Source organism: Chrysemys picta, chromosome 6 (assembly GCF_011386835.1).
Source record: "Chrysemys picta bellii isolate R12L10 chromosome 6, ASM1138683v2, whole genome shotgun sequence".
Taxonomy (NCBI): domain Eukaryota; kingdom Metazoa; phylum Chordata; order Testudines; family Emydidae; genus Chrysemys; species Chrysemys picta.
In genome coordinates, this window is record NC_088796.1 from 60341173 (window position 1) to 60360772 (window position 19600).

The 19600-nt window shown below is 41.3% G+C and overlaps 1 long non-coding RNA gene across 1 annotated transcript in view; it reads right to left on the reverse strand.

Moving 5' to 3' along the window:
• Positions 1 to 726: 726 nt before the first annotated feature.
• The window catches only part of LOC135984305 (uncharacterized), a 76538-nt gene continuing 57664 nt past the window's right edge, over positions 727 to 19600 (reverse strand). The window contains exons 3-4 of the long non-coding RNA XR_010602255.1: positions 7146 to 7240; positions 727 to 2040 (exon numbers count right to left, since the gene is read on the reverse strand). This is a non-coding gene — a long non-coding RNA (uncharacterized LOC135984305). The remainder of the gene's footprint in view (positions 2041 to 7145; positions 7241 to 19600) is intronic.

Here is a 19600-nt window from a genome sequence, read left to right on the forward strand (position 1 = left end):
TCCAATATTAAAAACTAGTAGAGAAATTTAAAATAAATAAATACAAATAAAAAGAAATACAAAAATTGGACGCAATCATTCTACATCAAAAAGAAGCAGTCAAGAGCACAGAGCCAAACTTTTACTTTTTAGTTCATCTTTAAAATAAGAATATGCATTCTTAATTATTCTCAGTATCCTATATATGATTGAAATATATATAATTAAACTTGTTGACTTTACATGAAGAGTACTATACAAGTCAGAATCATATTAGAAGACAATAGTGATAATTATTGCTTAACTTTCAACATGGTGTTCTGAATGAGGAGGAAGGAAGTGGTTATATTTTTTGTGTTTCCCAGTTCTAGGAAAACATGACAGTGAGGATGTAGTATAAGACGTTAACTAAAAATAGAAGGACTTTTTTTTTTTAACTGTGAGAGTAGGAGAAGATTATCTGCAATTTTGTGTATTTTATGTATTTAGGGCATCTTTGCTGTGTTACATGTTTTTCTTGACCTTGGCCTTGTTTCATATTATTTGGTATATAATTTCATTGTTTTAGATTTGTTATTTGCACATATATTTAAAAATTATGACTATATAGGTTATTTAAAAAAATAATGTATTCCACTTCACTTTTGCATGATTACTAGCATGTCAACCTTGATATACTTTCCCAGTAATAGAGTTTATTTGTTAAACCGATTCCTTGTTAAAATACAATCAGATTTTTTGCATTCGCATTATAATTTCCCCATAAATAGAATTTCAGTCTTTTTGCAGTACATGTTTTATAAACCTATGTTATACTGGAGAATCATTTAACCAATTAGAAGAATATATTGTTCCTCACTATAATTTCTTTGAGTCTCCAGCCTATAATTTATATGTAATTTAACATGTAGCAGACATTTGGGTTTCTTCTCTTTTCCTGCACCATTCTTATTGTCCCACAGGTTTAGATACCGTTCCTTAAATAGGAACATGCCTCAGTGTGTTTTCTTTACAAAATAGCCCTGTTTGCTGTTATAGTAAAAGTGTTTGTTTATCCCATTTGCTATAAATAGTTGTAGTCACCATTCACTCCTATGGCTCTGTCAGAATACCACCTCTGTTGTTATAACTTCTGACTACTAAAACTGTGCATCCCACCCTGTGATAAAGTAATTGCCAGCTTGTTTCCCACGTGCATTTTTAAAGATATCTGATTTTGCTGACCCATATTATACAATAAAATGTCTCTTTTCTTCAGTTGTAAGCTTTTTATTTTGTTGAAGGGACGTTTAAATTTAGATTTAGGCTGGAACTGGTGAAAACAGCTTATTTATGTTCATTTGGTTTTGGTTTACGTTTGCTCTATGAAGCTCATTCATTCATCCACAACAGTCAAGTATGACTAGGAATGATTGCCTGCCACATTAGTTTCCAGGCTTTAGATTTGTGCTATACATTTGAAATGAAGACTTGTGAGTTTTGGTGGAAAAATCAGGTACCTAATGAGAGCCATTGTGTTAGACAGATAAATATATTTTACTGTGTAATTAAAAAATAACCCAACAACTATCAACCAGGGAAAAAGAAAAGAAAACAAATAAAAAACCACCCATTCCTTTATAAAGAAAATTATGTCTTATGAGGAATAGTAATATCATAATGTACTAAGGGTGAAATTCTGACTCCATTGAAATCAATGGGATTTTGCCATTGACTTTAACGGGGCCAGGATTTTACCCTAGGACAATGCAGAAAAACATTGGGATCAGGAATGAGGTTATTGTACGGTGGTGAATGAGGGAGGGGTTATAGAAATGTAAAATATGGAATCAGAGTTTGCACAGTGCCTAGCACAATGGATTCCTGGCCCATGACTAGGGCTCCTAGTCTCTACAGAAATAATAAATAAATTAATAATGTGATTGAGTAGAGAGACCTGTATCTTATTTATGCTTCTGCCAGTGACCATGGGCAAGAGACATAACTTCTTTGCACTTCATTTTTGCATCTACAAATGGAGATGAGACTTACTTACCCATCTTTGTAAGGTGCTTTGAGATCCTGTAATGAAAGGAGCTGTATAAGTACAAACATATTATTTATTATGGAATTCACTTATCTGTGAAAAATGTCCATGCAAAGAGCTATAGTACTGAGACAAACTTGAAGAGAACAACAGTCTGGAACTTATGTTATACTATATTACATTAGTAAATTTTGAACTGATCCTGCATGAGTAATACTTATTTATGGGAGTAGTCTCATTGCTAGAAATCCAGTGAATTTAGAAATCTACTCTGGGGTTTATTAGATATAAAAACTCCTCTCCTTTAACTTTTCCCACCTGGGAGGGTGAGCATGAGGGACTATGCCGCCTTTGGAGAGGGAGCTTATGGCAACATGGCTCATGAGTGAGCTTTACTACACAGGGAGAGGCTGGATCTTCAGGAGTGGACCTAGATTTTCATGTGACACTTTAGGTTTCACACAGCTTAAAGTGGTTATTGCCTTGTTATGGTTGAAATTAGGGTATGGAGAAGTGGTTCTGAGCCTTAGAGGCACAGCCCTCTAGAGTCTCTCAGCAAGAGCTGATCTACTTAATTATATCACTAGATCTTTGTAAATTTAGCCAAATTTAAGAAATTATGATAAATGTTTCCTTTATTCCCAAAAAATTCCAAGAAAGAAAAGTGTATGTTGGTTTTCATTAAGAAAAAGTAGCTAATTGGTGGACAGTTTCTTTATATAACTCTAGGCCTTATAGTACTGGTCATGGTCACTGCAACAATCAAACGAGAGAGCATCAAAAGTAGCTAGTTGGTGGGCAGCCCAAGTGACTAGCTAAGAATGTTAATACAATCAAACAAGCGGTTCTGTTAGCTCCCCCTTCTTCAGCACCCTGCAACAAATCCTCTGTGGGCCCATTAGACTCCAATGTATCCCTTAGGGATGTGCGGGACCATAATACAGAAAAGGTCTTGTACAGAAATGTCAAGATTGCAGATTCTCAGTTGGGAGCCACCATTTATGAATTTTACATTTCCAGAGCATCCATAGAATGAATCTCACCTCTATAGTCAGATAAAGTAGTTCCCTATGGAATCTCACTAGCTTCTTTCTAAGTCAATTATTGCCATCTAAACTCTTAATGACTTTACTCAGGATTTCATTAAGTTGGAAGCAAATCTAATTAGCTCCTTGGTGTTACCAGGAGAGCCCCGTAGCTCTGCCTGGTCCAAAGATTTCAGTGACAAGATAAAATTGATGTCTCCACCTTTCAAGGACACCTGACATTTAGGGGACATAAATGCTGTTAGACTCTGTTCTAAAGGAATCCTTGCAAACAAAGCCATACTCTTAGCGGATTCCCCCTCTAGCTTGCTGTAGCTCCTTTGGGCACTTGTGGCCTAATTTGTCAATGTAAAGTGCCCTGTGAGGGACAGACCATCAAAACTCAGGTTCCCCCCCGCTCTCATTCTTTTAATAAATTAGGACAAGCTGCTCAACCATCCAGTCAGTTCAAGCAGACAGGTAACACATCCCGCTTCTTCCTCCAGCTCATTCTTAAGAGGAGGTAGGAAGTTCAGAGTCAATACAGAATGGCTGTTTTTTACATAAGGAAAGGGTTTTCTTTCTGGAAGCATTCCTCTCTCTCCCCTATTGCTCCCAGCCCCAGAATAATCTCCTCAGCAATAAAGGTTTCCTTCCTAGATATCATTCAACATCTCCTAAAAATAGTGCTTTAGAGAGAAACTTGAGAGAGCAAGAATTTAATGGTGTTTATTTCAGTTCTATTAGATCTGAAATGGCTGAATTAGTGAGTATACAATCAGAATGTAAATATGGTAAAGGGACTCAGTTCTGTATGGGTATATATGATGTAGGGTGTGTTCAGGGTGAACGCACTGTAATTTTTCAATGGAGAGGAGGTAGCCTCTCCCTGTGAGAAAGTGACAGGAGGTGGCCCCTCCCCTCAGAGAAGGGAAAGTGACAGAGGAGAAGATGGGGGTGGAGGTTTCTGAAGCTGCGTGAGTGTGAGCCCTGACAAAGGCCCTGCTTATCACACCCCTACTTTTTACCTCCCAGTTTAGGGCAAGCCCTACTTCCAAATGGGCAGAGCAGCAAAGATGACATATAACATAGTTTTATTAGTAACTTTTATAACATGAAAACCTGAAGAAGAGCTCTGAGTAAGCTTGCAAACTTGTCCCTCTTTCACCAACAGAGATTGGTCAATAAAAGCTATTACGTCAAACACCTTGTCTCTCTAGTATTCTGGGACCAGCACAGCTACAACTACACTACAAATCATAGACGTTCTGTGGCGGGAGATGTGGGATAGAGGCAATAATCCACAATAGGTTTGTGACAGGACAGCCATGTGTAAATATCCAATTTATAATTTTGTATTCAACTTTTGAGGCTTTATGTCATTTCTATATGATTATCTTGCACTGGTGTTTTTTGAACAACTCAAAAATTTTTGCTTAGTTCATGCATTCAGATTTGGATTTCCAAATTTTTTTTGAAGTGGCCGAGGAGGACAAGGCCATTTTGAAAATGTCATTATTGGATCATTAGGACTGATGGCGGGACAGGAGTGGGATGGTCAATGAGGATGTTGTTTACAGTCCATACTTGTCTGGAGGTGAGATGAAGGATGAGGCAGACCCAAACTGGTTTTGAGGAAGGAGATAGCAGATGGACTTGTAGAGTTAGTGCTAGGAGGGCCAAGGGCATTGTCACAGCTGCAACGACAGTGTTTTCAGTCTATAGCAAAGCCGCACTGCAATGGTACAATGACCTAATGCAGCATGCAGCGGTGATGAGAGTAGCTCCAAGCAAGTGCATTTGCTAGACATAGTAAATGTATGAATATATGTTTTGAAATTGCATATGCCGAGACTTTCCCCAACCACTCCTGAGCCAAGTCATTATAGTTGGTTCATTTCTGGTAGACATTGTGGCAGAAGTCAATACTGAAGGAAGAGAAGATAGTCATAGCAGATGGAACACAGGTATGATGTCCCATGCACTGTTGCAGAAACTTTTGCATGTGGACACGAAGGCTCAGATCTAACAGTGTATTAGGGACGGTTAGGGCCAGGACTAAGAAACAACCAGTATGTGCCCATAGGCCATACCAGCATCACTTTGAAGCTATGGTCTTGTTCCCTAGAGTCTCAGATTTCATTTGATAGAAGAAATAAGTGTCTAGTCTTATGGTTGCAAAGAAAACTTCAACAATGTGAATCACGTGTAACTGCAGAGACATCTGTGTGAGGACTGATCTACACTGGGAACTTACACAGGCATAGCTATGTCTCTCAGACCTTGTCTACACTTAGGATATGTCTATACTAGAGAGCTTACAGTGGCACAGCTGTACCAATGCAGCTGCGCCGCTGTAAAATCTCACAGGTAGCCGCTTTATGTTGGTTGGAGAGAACTCTTCCATCAACATAATTAAACCACTCCCAACGAGTGGCCCCAGGCACCCCCAATGTGAAGCTCTCCTGCTGACATAGCATAACTTATGTTGTTTGAGGGGTGTATTTTCACATCGCTGAGTGACATAAGTTTTGCTGACATAAGTGGTAGTGTAGACATGGCTGTAGAATGCTGCAGCAGTGTCACAGTAGCGCTTCAGTGAAGACACTACCAACACTGATGGGAGGGCTTTTCCCGTTGGCATAGGTAATCCACCTCCCGAGAGGTGGTAGCTAGGAATTTTCCCATCGACATAGAGCTGTCTACACTGGGGGTTATGTCAGTTTAATTGCGTAGTGTATTTTTCACACCCCTGAGTGACACAGTTATACTGATCTAATTCCTAGTGTAGACCAGGCCTAAGGGGTATGAAAAATCCAGATCCCTGAGAGACGTACTATGCCATCCTAACCCCCAGTGTAGACAGTGCTAGTTTGATGGAAGAATTCTTCCATTGACTTAGCTACCTTCTTTCGGGGAGATGGATTACGTATACCAGTGGAAGAATGCCTCACATCGGTGTAGGCAGTGTCTACACTGAAGTGCTACAGTGGTGCAGCTGTGGGAAGGCAGCTGTGCCACTGTATCGGTTTAAGTGTAGACATACCCGGAGTCTGCAGTGAGCCTGAAACCATAATCCAGAGAACTGTGCACTTATAGACTTATAGACTTATAGACTTTAAGGTCAGAAGGGACCATTATGATCATCTGGTCTGACCCCCTGCATGCTGCAGGCCACAAAACCGTCCCTACCCTTCCCTTGACTCTGCTGATGAAGTTCCAAATCCTGTGTCTTGGTGACTTCAATTTGCAGAGAACCCTCCTGCTAGCGATCCCTGCCCCATGCTGCAGAGGAAGGCAAAAAACCTCCAGGGCCTCAGCCAATCTACCCTGGAGGAAAATTCCTTCCCGACCCCAAATATGGCGATCAGTAAGACCCCGAGCATGTGGGCAAGAGTCTCCAGCCTGACCCTTGTTAGTCATTATACTATTTACCTGCTATTGCTCGGTATTCCCCACCAATTATGTTTTACCATTAAACCATTCCCTCCATAAACTTATCTAATTTAATCTTAAAATCAGACTGTCCCATTCATCTCAATAAGCTGTTAATGCAGCTGCCAAGTGATGATCATTTTAATGTCAACATTGTTAACTATTTTAGGATAACAGGTCTGCACAATTTAGTGTGGTTTTGTCTTCAATGCAAAAAAGGTTTGTTTTTGCTACAAGAATAGCTAAAGTACATTAGCTAGCCAGCTGTAAAAATCAATTTGTAAGCATCTAAAGGGAAATAAGGTCATAAATAATAGCCAACATGGATTTGTCAAGAACAAATCACGGCAAACAAAACTGATTTCCTTTTTTGATAGCGTTACTGACTTTGTGGAGGTGTGGGGGGAAGCAGTAGACATGATATATTTTGATTTTAGGAAGGCTTTTGACATAGTCCCACATGACTTTCCCATAAGCAAACTAGGAAAATGTGTTCTAGATGAAAGTACTATAGGGTGGGTCCACAACTGGTCAAAAAACATACAGTTGAGTAATTATCTAAGATTCACTGTCAAACTGGCTGGATTTATCTAAAGGGGGTCCCACCAGAGTTTGACCCGGGTTCGGTACTATAATATTTTCATTAGTGACTTAGATGATAGAGAAGAGAATATACTTACAAAATTTGCGGATGACACCAACCTGGGAGGGGTTGCAATCACTTTAGAGGAGAGGATTAGAGTTCAAAATGATCTTGATATACCAGCGAATTGGTCTGAAATGAATAAGATGAAATTCAGTAAAGCAAGTGCTAAGTATCACATTTAGAAAGGAAAAAATCAAATACACTAATATAAAATGGGGAATAACTGGCTAGACAGCAGTACTGCAGAAAAGGATCTGGACGTTATAGTGGATCATAAATTGAATATGAGTCAACAATGTGATGCAGTTGTGAAAAAGGCAAATGGCATTCTGGAGTTTATCAACTGGAGTGTGGTATGTAAGGCACCAGAAGGAATTTTTCCTGCTCTATTCAGCAATGGGGGACCTCAGCTGGAGTACTGTGTCCAGTTTTGGGTGTCATGCTTTAAGAAAGATGTGGACAAATTGGAGAGCATCCAGAGGAGAGCAACAAAAATGTTAAAATTTTAGAAAACCTGACCAATGAGAAAAGGTTACAAAAATTGGGCATGTTTAGTCTTGAGAAAAGAAGATTGGGAGGCAGTGGGGGGAACGGACCTGATAATCACCTTCAAGTATGTTAAGGGCTTTTATAAAAAGGAGGATGATCAATTGTCCTCCATGTTCACTGAAGGTAGGACAAGAAGTATTGAGCTTAATTTGCAAAAAGGGAGAGTTAGGTTGGATATTAGGAAAATCTTTCTAACTATAAGGATAATTAAGTACTGGAATAGGTTACACCAAGGAAGTTACGGAATCCTCATCATTGAAGACTTTTAAGAACAGGTTAGACAAACATCTGTGAGGGATGGTCTAGGTATATTTGATCCTGCCTCAGAGTGGTTGGGGAGTGGGGTTTACTGTGAGGTAAACTAGGCAAGGTCAACCACAGAAAGGAATATAGTGTTGATCTTGCCTAGCCACTTTATGGTAACAACTACAATGTCTTGTCTGCATTAGGATTTTACAGCACGGTAGCTAATGCACATTAGTTATCCCACTTTTTGTTTTTGCAGTAAAGACAAGGTCCATGAGCACTGTCTGTTTGTACCAGCATATTATATACTGGCAAAGTGCTCCTAATGTGGATGCATCTTATACCTGCAAAAGTGTGCTTTTGCCAGTATAGGTTATTCCACCCACTCCAAGCAAAACAACCAATATTGGTAAAAGTCCAGTTTTGCCTGTTTAACTAAGCACATCCCTCGGCCCGCTCCGCTTCCCGCCGCCCCCATTGGCCCGGGACGGCGAACCGCGGCGAGTGGGGGCCACGATCGGCCAAACCTGCCACGTCAGCAGGTAAATAAACTGGCCCGGCCCACTAGGGTGCTTACCCTGGCGAGCCGCGTGCCGAAGATTGCCGACCCCTGGCCTAGAGATTGCAGTGGTCTCTAAGCAATAGGCAATTTTACATACCACATGCTGCAGTAACTATACGCAAGGCTAAAGATGGAATTTCAGATTCAGGTTTGAATTTTCTGACTTCTGGGCTTGTCAGCACTTAATGTAAGACTTTTGTAAATATTTCCATTGTGCTAGTCACTTTGAAGATTTTGATTGATTTATCTCTCATGATAAGTGTGATTTAATTTCCTTAGAAAGGTATATAAAATAGTAATTTGCACAGCTTCCTTGCTATGCCAATGTTTTTATTGGCTTTTTTAAAGGCTAGTATTGCTTTCAGCCACTTTTGCATACCATACTTTTGAAGCATACTGTGATTTATTCCAGCTGTTTATGATATATTGGATCACAGTATATGTAGCTGCTTCTACAACTAAATGAACACTTCAAAAGTACTCTTTCAGTTTGCCTCAGAGTATACACAAGGGATAAATAGCAGCTGTATTGTAGGCTGATGAATGATGAGACCAGAGCGCATTTTATTGCAACTAATCATCTCTGAATATAACCTGAAGTAAATTATTTCTATTTTTATATCTTTAAAAATAGTATTTGGCGAGTCTGAGGGAAATTTTTATCTCAGTGAATTTTTTTATTTTTGTGGCAGGGACCTTTAAATATATAAATGCCAACTTTGGACTAGACTGTGCATGGCCCCTTTGTGAGTGCATAGGGCAGCTTTCCTCACTAGCATCCTTTGCACAATGCCAGTGGTCAGGTGGCACTAACACTGGGGAAATCACCTGTATCTCTTCTACTATGGGGAAGTCCCCCAGCAATTGGCATAGCCACCTCTTGTATCATTCTCTACAGAGGGTGCTGAAGGCAGAAATGGGGTGTAAGTAAAGTGCTTGGCCCTCTAGCTATCTCCAGCTGGCGAATGGTCCCTTGGAACTGCTGCCAACTTGCTTAAGTTAGAGCAGGCCCTAGATTAGTGCAGACAAAGTAGGGCAGAGCCGTGCAAAGAACTGGGGAGCTGTAACTGGCTCCCTTATGGCCATTCCTCCCTGCTGTACTGAGCAGATGTCAGCTACAGCAGAGAAACTTGATCTTAGTTGTTTCCTTATTCCAGTCTCAAGATGCTTTTGGTATTTAGGAACTTCTTTTTTGTTTGGGAGCAATACATCCTGCCCCATCCCTACAAACACTTGTTTGACACAATACAGGAACAGCTCAGGTGAGACAGTTACAGAATGAAAACTGCATTACAATTATGTATGCTCAAGAACATAAACAACCAAGCATTCCATTTTTGTGTGTGTGCAGTGATTCATAGTCTATGGAGATAGAACCACTAGCTTGCTTTCACTTCATGCCCACTTTGTATCATTTCCTCACATTACTTCAACTGCAGAGGGTTGCTAGATGAGTTCACAACTGCTTTCTGATCTGAAAATAGACTATTCAATACAAGTCTTCATTTTTTTAGACATGTTGGACATGTTATGCTTGCTATACAGTGTAACAGCACACCATACCTAAATGACCAGAAAACAGGCTCCCTGCTGATAGAATAAAGTGATTTAAGTTGTTTTGAGTTAGGTGTCCGGTATTAGTTCACACTGCGGCTTTCCCAGCTGAAATAACACAACACACTGGTGCTACTTGGCCACTCTTTATTACTAGTCCAAGAATTTGCAACAAAGAGGACCAATAGTTTGGTATCCAACTAAGATCTATCTATCTATTACAGTATCCATGGTACTTAGAGTGCCGATTGCTGAAATATCTAGGTGCTAAATTCTCTCTCTCAGAAATGTGAGTGGATTAAAATACCTTTATATGGTATGAAAGATTACATCAGAATTGTACAGTGTTTTCTGTAATTCTAAAATTAATTTGGAAAAATAATGTGAGGATATTACAGGGCTTAGGCTCTGGCTCTGCTCTTACTCATTTGGCTCCTGCAAAGATCATTGTATGAGCTGAGTCAGTAGACAAATATTATTCATACAGGTATTATTCCATCATCATATGGTAATTTATCATGAGTTGGACTGATTCAAAAGTGAAAGTCCCAGTTTATATGGACTATTGCGCAGTGTTATTCCTGTTTTCACAACTATGTAGATTCACACAATAAACCTGCAGAAGGCATAAGGTAGATATCTATGCTTATTCCATATATTAAATTTATCTTTTCCAAGCACTTTTCTCCAAGAGTCTTAGTACTGAAATTCTGGCAAAGGATATTCTGTACTATAGTTAAAGGAAAAAAAGCAGAACTAGGCAGCCCAGTTTGGTGAACTAATCCAAACCACCTTTATATACAATATTATTAACTCTTGACAATTTTCCCTTTAAAATAAAAGTTCATTGACCCTAACAAAACATTTTTGATGGATTTAATGAAAGCTTAACATATATTTTTATGAATGTGACTGGAGCCAGATAAAGACAAAGGCCAGGGATCTCAAACTCAAATCACCACGAGGGACACATGAGGACTAGAACATTGGCCAGAGGGCCGCATCACTGAAATCTTTTCATACAACGATACAAAAGTATAGTAAAAAATGAGTAATATGGTATGCTATTAAAAGTCAATGTATTAACTTTTTAAAAACTGTAATGCAAAGAGGAGTTTTAATAAACACCTGTAACTATTGCTTATGTGGTCAGTAACACTGATGATCTACACTAACAGTCTATCAACATAGCTGTAATGGCAGGAACTTTTTAAAGTAACTATTCATACAAAATACATTGCCACTTTTAACAAACATTCTTCCCAACTACTCACAGCAAAGAATCATACATGCTGAACTTCATACCTCAGACTGCTCATCTAGTCCATGAGGCCCTGCCCCTACCCTGCCCCCTCCCTGCCCTTAGTCCAATCCCTTCCTCAAATCCCCACCCCAGCCCCGCCTCTTCTCCGCCTCCTCCCCTGAGCGCACCGCATCCCCATTCCTCCCCCCTCCCTCCTGGAAAGTCCTAAATGCCACCAAACAGCGGGCCGCGTGTTTGAGACCCCTGACATAGGCACTACAGGCCAGTACCTATGGCTCCTGCTCCTAGAATCATATTTGAGATCATAGTTTTCGCTTTCATGATAAAAAAACCCCAAATCAATTCAAATAAAAACAAACAAACACTTCTAGACATCATGGTTGTGAAGAAAAGTTTGAAAATCAGAACAGAGTGTAAGACCTTGTCAACATGGGAATGCTTTTTCAGTGTAGCCGAAGGTGTCAGTTTAAGTGCTACAGCTCTACTGGGATAATTCTCCATGCAGACATTGGTATTCTGGTGTAAAATTGCCTTTTTTTCAGTTTAGTTTATGTTACCTGGGGAGGAGTTTAATCTAAACAACAACAAAACCTTCATAATGGAATAAGTGTTCACACAGGGCGGGGGTATGTAAGTGTGAGAAAGAGAGCTAGAGAGATGCTGGTATAATTTTACTAGTATAACTAGTAAAACTTTCCCATCTAGCTAAGGGCTAACTGATGTCTGCTTGAGCGTGCAGTTGGCCTGAAATAATAGCTACAACTAAATGAACACTTCAAAAATGGGGAGGAAGGTGCTCTGGTAGGACCTTTATGTCACATGTTACCAATAGCTACTTTAATTGACAGACTTGAAGGAGATATTACTTTAAAATAATCTGTTATATGTAGTTCTAGGAGGGTGCTGTTCCTGGGGGAAGACAGAAGAGTAGTTTCCAGACAAGAAGCCTATCTCTCAACTATACTAACGACCTTTTGTATTATGTAGCCAGTGTAGCAGTGGGCAGAAATAGCCCTCTGGGAATACTCTATATGCGGAGAGCCCCCAGCATAGGGGAGAGATTGGAGACATGTTGGGGATGTGGCTGGAATGCATTGCCTCAGAGAATCCTTAGAGATGTAGGTTGTAAATTAGAGACTCCTCTAACTGACATTGGGCCATCAAGGGTACGCAGCCTCAGAATACGGGAGAGTACAAATGTGGCTTGAAGCCACCTTTGCCCCCATCCCTGCTCCAGGTACAAGAAAAAAGTAACCAAGAATCAGATCCTAAGTTTCTGCATTCCAAGATTCCCTTAGAGCAGTGGTTCTCAAACTTGTTCCGCCGCTTGTGCAGGGAAAGCCCCTGGCGGGCCGGGCGGTTTGTTTACCTGCCGCGTCTGCAGGTTCGGCCGGTTACGGCTCCCAGTGGCCACGGTTTGCTGCTCCAGGCCAATGGGAGCTGCTGGAAGCAGCGCGGGCCGAGGGACATACTGGCCGCTGCTTCCAGCAGCTCCCATTGACCTGTAGCAGCGAACCGCAGCCAGTGGGAGCTGCAACCGGCTGAACCTGCGGACGCGGCAGGTAAACAAACCGGCCCGGCCCGCCAGGGGCTTTCCCTGCACAAGCGGCGGAACAAGTTTGGGAACCACTGCCTTAGAGGATTGTATGCTTTGATGGAAACAGTTTAGTGCAGCCGTCACAAAGCTTTTAGGTTATTTGGACACTGTAGTTCCATTTCTCCCATTATAGCAGAACACATGAAAGAAGTGCTTAACTGATTCTAGTAATTTCTATAGCATTTCAAGGCCCGGATTGTTCAGTGTGGTGTGGTGCTTTTCTAGTCATTTTTTTTAAGGCCTGAAGTTCCATTTTGTTATTTAGGGAAGAGAGAGTATTTTCCTCACTTTCCCTTTCTACAAGGACTAACCTGTTACTGCTGTATATGCTGGAGGCTGCTGCTGGCTTTATTGTTAGCTTGTTTATTTAACTAGTTGTCAAGGGTACTTAGAGCCTACACTAGAATAAGCACCTTTTCTTGGTTTTGACTTATAAATCTAAATAAATGAATAAATGATAACGATAGCAGATTGGAGGGGATGCCACTGACTGGTCTGTGATTGCACTTCAGACTCAGGGGTGATCAAAACACTCCATTTTGTCTGGCTTTACTTTTAAGATGCCAGGCAACAGCCACACCAGTGCCCCAATCCAGCTAAGCATTTAAACACATACATCATTTAAAGCAGGTGAGCAGCAGTCTCGTTGACTTCAGTGACTATGTCATTGACTACACGTATGTGCTTAAACGTTTTGCTGGATCAGGGTTCAAGACACCATTGACTTGGAGTGCTATTATGAGGATAACATTCTATACCCTGAAGACAGGAGGGAGGGCTCCATATAGCACGGAGCTTAAAGCTTTAGGGCAGAGGTTCCCAAAGTGGGCGATACCGCCCCCTGGGGGGCGCTGGAATGATCCAGGGGGGCAGTAGTAGCCTCGGGTGCAATTGGGGGGCATTGAATAAAAATAAGGGGGCGGTGGAAGCATAAAGAAAGAATATAAGAAAATTTTGAAAAACCGTTCGTACATGTTTCATCTGTTGTGTAACATAGAGTTAAAGTTGTAGTGATTACTTTATTTTCCAAATAAATTCACAAATTATAACCGATCAGGTGTCAAGTCCGCCAACAGCTCTTAACAAGCAAGTGTTGGCAGGCGAGCGTGTCGCGCATTGTCGGGAAGTCCAGCATGCACCGGCAGGAATATGTGCGTGTAATGACTTGTTTACAATACGATACTATAAATAGGCGACATGTATGAAATCTAATTTAGATTGTTTCTTAATTGTGTAAAAAGCAGTTAACAATAGTGCAATAAGTATTTAAAATTTTTTATTCATATTCAATACCTTCGATCTTTACGGATTACGGATCACATACAAAGCAAATTGTATTATTGTTGTTTCAATAAAACAGCAATTTACACGTGAGTATTTTTATACATTTTCTTACATATCTACCGTACGTTTCTGTGTCTCTAGTGCTTACTAATAATAAAATCATAGCAGGCTTGTGTCGGTACAGTACTATTTGAAGTGTACAGTCAATATATTTGTCATATTTTTTATTACAATATTAACGAAAACGGGAATGAAATCGTAAAAAAACTGTTAACTATTAACATTTATTTATATCTATCGAATCATCTGTTAATTGGTAAATAAGGCGTGTGTTAATAAGGAACAATTAAATAAGGGCAAACTAAATTAAAACTATTAACTGATTTTTAATTGCATATTGATTATTTTTAATTAATTATTTCTTGATAAATTTAGTTTGATATTTGACAGTTTAATATCAAATACATATATCTAATGCTGAGCAAAGAACAAAACCCAGTTTATTAGTTTCATTAGTATTTTAGTTTGGTTGTCTTTTGCCATCTTACGCAAAAACCACTGTATACCTGATGTCGTGGGCGATATTCTAATAACACATCTTTCTTTACTATATCGTAGGACGTAGGTAGAAATATAGATACATAAAAGAACACAAATTTGTCACTGCATCTTTCTGTTTGTTCGCTTAAAGAAGGTAGATTTCCAGGGGGGCGCTGAGTAATTTTTTTTCTGAAAAGGGGGCGGTAGGCCAAATAAGTTTGGGAACCTCTGCTTTAGGGTATGTCTACACAGCAGCTGGGAGGTGTAATTCCCAGTATGGGTGGACATACATGCACTAGCTCTGCTCGAGTTAGTGACTAAAAATAGCAGTGTGGCCACAGTGGCACAGGCAGCAGCTTGGGCTAGCTGCCAGCATAGTGTCGCCCAACGCCTGCATAGTACTCAGGCAGGTAGCTCAAGCCACCACCCGTATTGACATAGGTACACTGATATTTAGTGCAGCCCAGGACATTTTAGAGGCAAAATGTTTGCCCTCACTGGGCAAGCAGGCTGTGCTGGGTTTGGGGGTTAGTTACAGTGAATAGTGGGGTTATTCAGAAAGTGGCAAGACCTGTGATGGAATTAATGGTATTTTAAATCTTTTTAACTGGACTTGCAGTAGTTAAAAGTAATTATTGTCCACTTATGTGTTTTTGTGTGCTTTGATTATACAGCTAGCATTGAGCAAGCAATTAGGATAAGCTTTCAGTTAATTTATCATCATATTATGGTTCATTTATGGGTATTTGAATGCTATTGTTGGTAAAATTATATACTATACACAAATTGGGAAGATTAGGCATTTAATTATCATTTACAATATTAGTTGCTTCTTACTATTCTACAGCCAGGATTGATTTAAAACAACACTTCAGTAAGTGCTCAGCTGAGACAGGTTTACTGGAACAAGTGCATCCTAGTAACAGTAGTAATCCTACTGGAATTAAAATCAAGCTTTCATGTACTGTTTAATTGCTTACTGTAAAGGTGTAGGCAGCCTTTGCACATCTCCTTTGCAGCCTGGTGTAGTATTGCAGGTGTACTCCACCTTCATTTCCTTAAGTGGAGCAGCACTAGATTAACTTTAACAACCCAAGACAAGGAGAAGTCAACACATAATTAGCCAGATATTAAAAAGAGGACATGCTAAGGGTTCAGGACAGCTCATCATTATAACAAAACAGCCCAGTCATCAGGCTGCAGGTTCAGGGCTCCCAAACGTACTGTTCACACCCAAATGTCTGGGTCAGGTTGGCCTTGGCGCCTGGTGCCTAAAAAAGCAACTGCCACACCCACTACAGTCTCTATTCCCTCTCTCTCTGCTAGCCTGCTACCTGTTCATATGACTCAGCTCCCAGGATGCTGCAGGGTCTCCTTAATTATTCCCAGGTCTAGGCCCAGCCTGTTCCTTAAAGGTATACTACACTTTTTCCATACACTCTTTCATACATACACTGTCATGTGTTGCATAGTGGTTATTGTGTAATAAAACTAGACTTTTACCACCCTTTTCTCTGTTTTTTTTTTTTTTACTTTTCATGCCAGGCCTAATTGGGTTGTCATCAATAGGGAACTGGTGAAGAAAAAAAAAGAATCCTCATGAATCTTTGCCCATTTTTAGAACTTGAACTGAGCCAAGCTACAGTTTCTGAAACTGGAAGTGCTTAGCACCAGTCCCATCTCATGTCCACTCCCCAATCTCCCTTCCAGAAGGTGTAGCGGTATCCAAGAAGCAAGGAAGTTTGCTATGCCTTATGTACCTTCCCCTTAGTTCTAATCTCAGTCTCGCTGGCTTCCTTACAAGTGCCCCATTAGAAAAATCCAAAAAAACCCATCTGCAACCGCTGTTTGTTTTTTGGGGGGAACGCTATTAAGTGGCTTGAACATATACCCTGCCATTATTTTAAATGGAGTTAAATGGCAAAGGGAGAAAACATTAAAATAAAAATAGCGAAATCATGCTGAGATCCCCACTCTCTAGTAGTTTGGGGGAAATCCTACACCGAGCATTATTTCTTCTTCTATGACATTTAAAAAAACAAACAACCGCGGCAATTCGTGAACTCACTACTAACTTGGGGTCAGCATCCTTCTCTACTTGCTCCTGACAACCTTCAAAAGTTTCACAATGACCCTCCCATTGGCTGAGGGAGGCTACAGATTGATCCATCAAGGACTCTTGGTGCTGCTCTAATCACCATCTGAAGGGTATGTTCCAAAGTGATGCAACGTGTCCCCTTTACCTTAGGCTTTAGTGGGGATCTGCATCCAGAACTAAATGTCTTGGGACAAATTGTGCCCTCAGATTAGGGCTGGTCAAATTTTTCTGTCAAAACTGTTTTTTTCATGGAAAATTTTGATTTTTAATCAAAAACCTGAATACCTAAAAACTGAAATATTTCAATTCAAATATGCTCCTGCTGCTGCTGCACCTCATGCGAGTTTTGGTTGCTGCTTCCCCTCATCAAGGTGGGAGACCATAGTGTCACAGTTCAGAGCAACTGCACGTGTATTCTCCCACTGTGGTCCACCAAGGGCACCCACGCTAAGCTCCTGGCTTTTCAGCCATCAGCTCTCTTGGGTAGACATGCATCTCTCTCCCCCTCATGATTGGGGTTTTTCTTATAGTGGGATCTGCTTATAGTGTGATCCCCAGCAAGCCAGACTGTCTAAACCAGCCAGCATCTGTGTTTTGCTTTCTCTTTGAAGGCTATGAGCAAAGTAATTAAGTGTCCATAGGTATAAGTTACCACACAAGTACTTTCTAAGCAAGCACATTGATTCTTAAGGTGAAAGCATTACAGAAAAAACATATTAAAAACAATAAAAGAACGTACACACATGCTAATAAGTTACCAGAGATCACCCCCACCTTCAACAAGGGTTCCGATAGGAGTCAGTCCTTCCAATCACACAAAAGGGTGTTTCTATGCTTACAAGTTCATAACAGCCTTACTTGAGAACTCACACCCCTATGAATGGGGTAGTCTTTTCTTTATACAGCTTGATCATGTGATCTTGGGACTCCAGGAACAGGTAATCAACAGACAAAGGCCCACTCCTCAGGGTGTAGCTTCAAAAGGTTGGGTTTTTGCATAACTGGGAGTAGGGAATTTGCATTCATCTCCCCTAGATATTGCCCAGGAAATCTTCACATGTATGGTCACAAAAGACCATTCTTATCTGCCAAATTGTTCAATATAGTCCCTTGATCATCCAGACTCACAACCTTTGCATTTAATACAGTGGAATCCAAATATACTTAAGCTTAATTCAATAAGATTTTTCAAGGATACTGCAGGAATTGCCAGGTATTCTTCCTGCCCCTGAACCATGATAGGGGGATGTTTGTGTATTATTCACATATTTCTTTAACAAGGCAACATGGAATACTGGATGTATCTTCATGGTATGGGGTAACTGGAGCTTGAAGGCTACCAGATTGATCTGTTGGCTGATCCAGAATGGGCCAAGCTAATGGTGATCTAGTTTCCTTAAGGGCTGAAAGGAATCCAAGGGCTGAGTTGAGAGCCACATTTTGTCTCTGACTGATGTGGAAGAAGACTTCTGTTGATGGAGGTCAGCATATTGTTTGTAGTCCTCCTTGGCTGAGTTTAAGTGTGATTTTAATTCCTCTTGGATGTGATAGATGTGTTGAAACAAATTAAAGACCACAGGGTCGTGGGAGATTGGTGATATGGATGGCTGGAATTGGGGGTGGAAGCTTCAACTGGGATAGAAGGGACTTCCAGGACTTTGAATAATTCTGTCCAAAAATGGGATACAAGTACTGGAGGCATTACAGAGACCATAAAGCATGAGATGTCCATACAGAGTACAAAAGGTTGTTTGTTCCCTTGACTGCCCGGTTGGATGCAGACCAGGATATAAGTGCCACATAGTGAAAATTTTTGCTGAGCTAATCTTCTCCAGTAGTTCATTCAGCAATAGCAAGGAATATTTATTCTTGATGGTGATAGTGTTCAAAGCTTGTTCATCTACACAATGGCGCAGGGTACTTTCCTTTTTCTTGACAAACAGGATTGGGGCCCTGGCAGGGGATCAAGAAGGATGGTTACAATTCTTTGCTAGATTTTCCTAAAGGTATTCCTGTACGACCACAAGTTCAGGTTCTGACAAAGGGTAAGTTTGGCTGAACGCGTTTTAGTCCCTGACTGGAGAACTATGAGGCAGTCATAAGTCCTGTGTGGGGGCAGGGCATTGGTATTTCTTATACTGAATACATCTGCAAAGTCCTGTGCAGAAAATGGTGATCTTGCCCAGATTCCATCTAGTGTCCTTGACACCAGGTTGGACTAGACCAGAGGTGGGCAAACTACAGCCTGCGGGCCACATCCAGCCTGTGGGACCCTCCTGCCCGGCCACTGAGCTCCTGGCCTGGGAGGCTAGCCCCTGGCCCCTCCCTTGCTGTTCCTCCTCCCCCTCAGCCTCAGCTCACTGTGCTGCCAGTGCAATGCTCTGGGCGACTGGGCTGTGAACTCTTGCCGGGCAGCGCAGCTGCAGAGCCACAGCCTGACCTGGTGCTCTGTGCTGCGCGGTGACGTGGCTGGATCCTGCCGGGCAGCATGGCTGCCTGTCCTGGTGTTCTGGGTGGCATGGCTGTAGCACCGCCAGCCACCAGTACTCCAGGCAGCGCAGTAAGGGGACAGGGAACCGGGGGGGAAGTACTCCAGGCAGCGCAGTAAGGGGGCAGGGAATGGGGGGGGGATTGGATAGAGGGGAGGGGTGTTCGGGGTGGTTGTCAGGGGGCGGGGGTGTGGATAGGGATCGAGGCGGTCAGAGGATGGGAAATGGGGAGGGGGTTGAATGGGGGCAAGGGTCCCGGGGGGGGCAGTCAGGAAGGAGGGGGGGGGTTGGATGTGGTGACGGGGG